A 6,245-nucleotide genomic window follows, 5' to 3' on the forward strand; every position below is an offset into this window, starting at 1 on the left:
ACAACAAATTATTTGTGTGGCACTACAAAACACCTCCCCATTTTTCCGTAACTCCTAAAGTTATGAGTGCTATAAGTGACTCTCTTACATAAATCTTACATAATGTGTTAAAAAAACTGAAAAATAAAATAAAAGATTGTGCCAACTACCTTCATATGTGCTATTAAACACCTCCCCCTTCAATGTTCTAACTACCTATTGCCTCAATATTCCACATATAAACCACCTTCTTTGTATACATATAAATAATGTACATGCTACAACACAGTTCTTTCCTTTACTTGTAAACAACTATCCCTATGCAATGTATATATAGCATCCCCTGTGCAATAAATACAATGTGGAAAATAATGATAAGTCCTTATCAAAAGTGCTTAAAGGCGTAGTCCATAAAAAGTGCTCATGGAATGAAGTGCTGTATTCCTCCGTCTGTGACACCTGTGCTCCCCTCCTTGAGCTGCACTCACTGGAGTTCTAGGACCCCTTTATTGCAAGCGGGTAATGTGCACTCTATTCATCCTCCAGGGCAGCGGTTCTCAACCTGGGGGTCGCGACCCCTTTGGGGGTCGAACGACCATTTCCCAGGGGTCGCCTAAGACCATCGGAAAACACATATTTCCGATGGTCTTAGGAACCGAGACACCGCTGCTGTCTCCGGCGATGTGTGGGCGGGATGATATGCTGCCCCTGTCACCGCCTCCTCGCCGCTGATTGGCCACCGGAACTGTAGCTCAGGAGAGGCACACAGGCGGCCAATCACCGGCGAGAAGGTGGAGCTTGGAGAGGAGGAGCCGAGCGGCAGCGTGCGGAGATCGAAGAAGATCGAGGGAGCTGCAGGAACGAGTGAAGAGAGAGGCCAGAGAAGGAAGACAGCTGACAGGTAAGTGCAAATTTTGCTGCTGCAGCCAGGTATGCTGCCTGTAGATGGGAGAGGGAGAGAGCGAGCCCAGGCTGGAGCAGGGGTCAGCAAGGTAAGTATCATTGGTGTCAGTGGGAGGAATAGTGCCCCATCATTTGTGTCACTAATACCAATGATGGGGCACTATTCCTCCCCCCACTGACACCAACGATGGGGCACTATTCCTCCCCCCACTGACACCAACGATGGGGCACTATTCCTCCCCCCACTGACACCAACGATGAGACAGTATTCCTCCCCTCACTGACACCAACGATGGGGCACTATTCCTCCCCCCACTGACACCAACGATGGGGCACTATTCCCCCCACTGACACCAACGATGGGGCACTATTCCTCCCCCCACTGACACCAACGATGGGGCACTATTCCTCCCCCCACTGACACCAACGATGGGGCACTATTCCTCCCACTAACGCCAATGATGGGGCACTATTCCTCCCACTGATACCAATGATGGGGCACTATTCCTCCCACTGACACCAATGATGGGGCACTATTCCTCCCACTCATACCAATGATGGGGCATTATTCCTCCCACTCATACCAATGATGGGGCACTATTCCTCCCACTCATACCAATGATGGGGCACTATTCCTCCCACTCATACCAATGATGGGGCACTATTCCTCCCACTCATACCAATGATGGGGCACTATTCCTTCCACTGACACCAATGATGGGGCACTATTCCTCCCACTGATACTAATGATGGGGCACTATTCCTCCCACTGACACCAATGATGGGGCACTATTCCTCCCACTGACACCAATGATGGGGCACTATTCCTCCCACTCATACCAATGATGGGGCACTATTCCTCCCATTGATACCAATGATGGGGCACTATTCCTCCCACTCATACCAATGATGGGGCACTATTCCTTCCACTGACACCAATGATGGGGCACTATTCCTCCCACTGATACTAATGATGGGGCACTATTCCTCCCACTGACACCAATGATGGGGCACTATTCCTCCCACTGATACCAATGATGGGGTACTATTCCTCCCACTCATACCAATGATGGGGCACTATTCCTCCCACTGATACCAATGATGGGGCACTATTCCCCCCACTGATACCAATGATGGGGCACTATTCCCCCCACTGACACCAATGATGGGACACTATTCCTCCCACTGACACCAATGATGGGACACTATTCCTCCCACTGACACCAATGATGGGACACTATTCCTCCCACTGACGCCAATGATGGGACACTATTCCTCCCACTGACGCCAATGATGGGGCACTATTCCTCCCACTGACGCCAATGATGAGGCACTATTCCTCCCACTGACGCCAATGATTGGGCACTATTCCTCCCACTGACGCCAATGATTGGGCACTATTCCTCCCACTGACACCAATGATGGAGCACTATTCCTCCCACTGACACCAATGATGGGGCACTATTCCTCCCACTGACACCAATGATGGGACACTATTCCTCCCACTGACACCAATGATGGGGCACTATTCCTCCCACTGATACCAACGATGGGACACTATTCATCCCACTGACATCAGTGATGGGGCGCTAGTCCTCCCACTGCAAAATTACAGTTATGAAGTAGCAACGAAAATAATTTTATGGTTGGGGGTCACCACAACATGAGGAACTGTATTAAGGGGTCGCGGCATTAGAAAGGTTGAGAACCACTGCTCCAGGGTGTCCTCCTTAGATCATCCATGTCCCCTTTCAATGTGTACTTGTCCTGTGCCAAATCACCTCCTTTCTATTCTAATCTACCAATTTTGTGCTGAGGGAACCAGAGTGCAAGACTCCAAATAGTGTTATACTGTTTATTAAAACTCCACAAACTCACAGAAATGCACTTACATTTAAACCAAACAACTTCTTTACGTGGTTCCAGGATGCTCCTGCATTCCACGGACCGGAAGTATGGCACCTGAAGTGACACAAAGGCAGGGACATTTTTTAATGCCGTTGCTCTTTTATTTGTATGTTTTGTATTTTTTCTATAAATAGACTTTATAATTTTATATATGTAGTGTTTCTCTTTATCTATATCCCTCTAAAAAAGTCCCATGGCTACACATGCATTGATGGATCCCACAACACAGGGCATGAGTACCCTAACTGTATCCTAAAAGTAAGTGGCACTATCACTTCAAGGATTGGCCAGGAAGTTGTGGCCAGAGGCCTCTCATAACTGAACTGTGACTTTGCCTCTTCCTACACTCCAGTGCCACTATGCGGTGACACTATCTTACAAAACCAGTGATGTTAGTTAGTGGTGAGTCAGGACCTGGCGGTGGCGTTCTTTCAAAGAGCCCATGATGTCTTTCTCTATATCTGACATTGTGGTGAAGTCCCCAACAGGCAGATCTCTGACACACAGCAGTCCACTCAGATGGTTGCCTCTCCTTTTCCTCCACAAGACTTCTTCAAGCCCAGGTTTCTCTCCACATTTCCGTTTCCTCCTACTCAGCTCCAAGCATTTCTATGACTTGTGGACCACCCAGTTCATGGTAGTGCAGGGTGGCAGAAGTATTAACACCGTGCTGAGAGGCAGAGTAGCTCTACACAAGCAAGTACTACAGTAAACATTCTAAGTTGCCCTTAGAATAACAGAATATAAAATCCTTATTAGTAGTTCTGGCTTTATATCAACCGCTTCCTGTCTGCCCTATAGCAGAAATACTGCTACACGGCGAAACGTGTGCGCAAAATCACGTATATATACATGATTTTGCATTTCTGGGTAGGGGGCGTGCGCAATCCCTACCCGCACCGTTGTTCGTGGCCGGCTGTCAATCACTGGGTCTCAGATGGTAATTACTCACTGGCACCCAGTGATTTCCGAAGATCTCTGATGGGGAGGAGGACTGTTTTGTTTACTAACAGTTCTCCTCCCCATCAGCTTGGGCATACTGCTCTGGATGACTGTGCACAGCACTGCCATCCAGAGCCGTGTGATTACAATGAAGCACACTGACACGGCCCCCTAGTAAAACACTCCCTACACAAAGTTAACCCTTTGATCGCCCTCATGTTAACCCATTCCTGCCCAGTGCCATTAGTACAATGTCAGTGCTCTTTTTTTTTAGCACTGATCACTGTATTGGTGTCAATGGAGATGTCAGTGACACCAAGTCAGTTCCCCCCCAGTCAGAAAATCTGCACCACTCCCACAGTCCCGCTATAAGTCACTGATCGCTGCCATTACTAGTAAAAAATAATTAAGGAAAATCCCGGTGTATAAACCGTCATTTGTAAACACTGTAACTGTCACATAAACCAGTTAATTTACACGTATTGCGATGTTTTTTTAGCAAAGATGTAGCAGAATACATTTTGGGGTAAATTTATGAAGAAATTCGATTTTTAAAAATTTTTTACTGGACATGTTTAATAGCAAAAAGTCAGAAATATTGTTTTTTTTCAAAATTGTCAGACTTTTTTTATAGCGCAAAAAATAAAAAACACACAGGCGATCAAATACCACCAAAAGTGAGCTCAATTTGTGGGAAGAAAGGATGGAAATTTCATTTGGGTGCAGCGTTGCAAGACCGCGCAATTGTCAAAGTAACGCAGCGGCGTAATGCAAAAATGGCCTGGTCAGGAAGGGGGGTAAATCCTCTGGAGGGTAAGTGGTTAAAGAGAACCTCTCTCAAGGAAAAGAACAATTGTTCATTCAGCATTTCACAATTGGATAAAATTGCACATTTTTGTCAAGTCTTTCAGTGCTGACAATAATGTTACGAATGACAGTTTGATACAGTTTAGGGGGTCATTCACACTAGATGTGCTGGGGTGCAATTGAGCTCATTCCCAAGGCATGGCAACCAAAAAATAATGGTTCCCCATGAATGTACTTGACACCAGCACGTTGTGTTTGCCCGGTGTTTCAAAACTATAGCATACACTACTTATTTCAGCACAACACGTTCAAATGCACACAAACACAATGCACTGCAAGGCAAAATAACCGCAGCCCGACCACCCTATAGCAGAACTACTGCTACAGTGTGGCAGGGTTGCGCAAAATCACATGTATAGTGATTTGTATTTTTGGGTAGGGGGCGCACATGCCGCATACGCGCCCTACCTGCACCATGATTGGTGGCTACAGCTATTGATCACTGGGTCCCGGCCGGAGAATCCCCGCCGACACCCGGCGATCGATGAGTATTACTGATGGGGGAAAGGTCTGTATGTAAACAATACAGATCTCTCCCCTGTCAGCTCCAGCACACTGCTTTGTGTTTCTCTGCATAGCATGCCTCCCTAGTAAAACACAGCACATAGTAAAACACACACAGCACACAGTTAGCCCTTTGATTGCCCAAGATGTTAACCCCTTCCTGCCCAGTGTCATTAATACAGTGTTGGTGCTTTTTATTAGCACTGATCACTGTATTAGTGTCACTGGGGATGTCAGTGACAGTTAACCAGTTCCCCCCCCCCAGTGTCAGAATGCCCGCTGCAGTCCCACAGTCCCGCTATAAGTCACTGATTGCCGCCATTACTAGTATGAAAAAAAATTAAAATTCCAGTATATATACCGCCCTTTGTTGATGCTATAACTTTTACGTAAACCAATTAATTTACACGTATTGTGATTTTTTTTTAGCAAAAACACGTAGCAGAATACATTTTGGCCTAAATTTATGACTTTTTTCCCCCACATTTTTGGTCTTTTTTTTGTTTATAGCGCAAAAACAAAAACAAAAATCAAATACCACCAAAAGAAAGCTCTACTTGTGGAAAAAAAAGGAAATTAATTTATGTACAGTGTTGGATGAGCACGCAATTGTCAGTTAAAGTAACTGACAACCGTATCGCAAATAATGGCCTGGTCAGGAAGGGGGATAAATCCTCTGGAGGGCAAGTGGTTAAAGCAAACAATGAAAAAAAAAAATCAAATACAATGCATGCTGACACATTGCAAAAAACTCAATATGCATGCATTAACAAATGTGTTGTGATATGAATAAGCTCTAATACTAAATGCAGCCTGGCAAAAAAAAAACCAAAAAACCTCTTAATTACACACTGCATGTTTATAGCAATTTCCTAATGTGTCAAAGATTTAAAGTGTCTGATTAAATGAAAATCGTACAATCTGGTATCGTACGAGAAAATTTTTTGTGCTTGTCCCTTATTTCAGACAAAAGCTGTGCACTAACAATCAGATTTTCGTACGATTGCTTCGAAAACGGTATTTTTCGTACGATTTTCTGATCGTGAGTGTACTAGGCTTGATAGTCATTGATAGAATGAATTTAAACAATCTACCCTACAGTACAGCTATATATACATATATACATATACATAGATAAAGAC

The sequence above is a fragment of the Staurois parvus genome, unplaced genomic scaffold, assembly GCF_062004578.1.
Source record: "Staurois parvus isolate SC_StPar_1 unplaced genomic scaffold, SC_StPar_1.0 ptg000258l, whole genome shotgun sequence".
Classification (NCBI taxonomy): Eukaryota; Metazoa; Chordata; class Amphibia; order Anura; family Ranidae; genus Staurois; species Staurois parvus.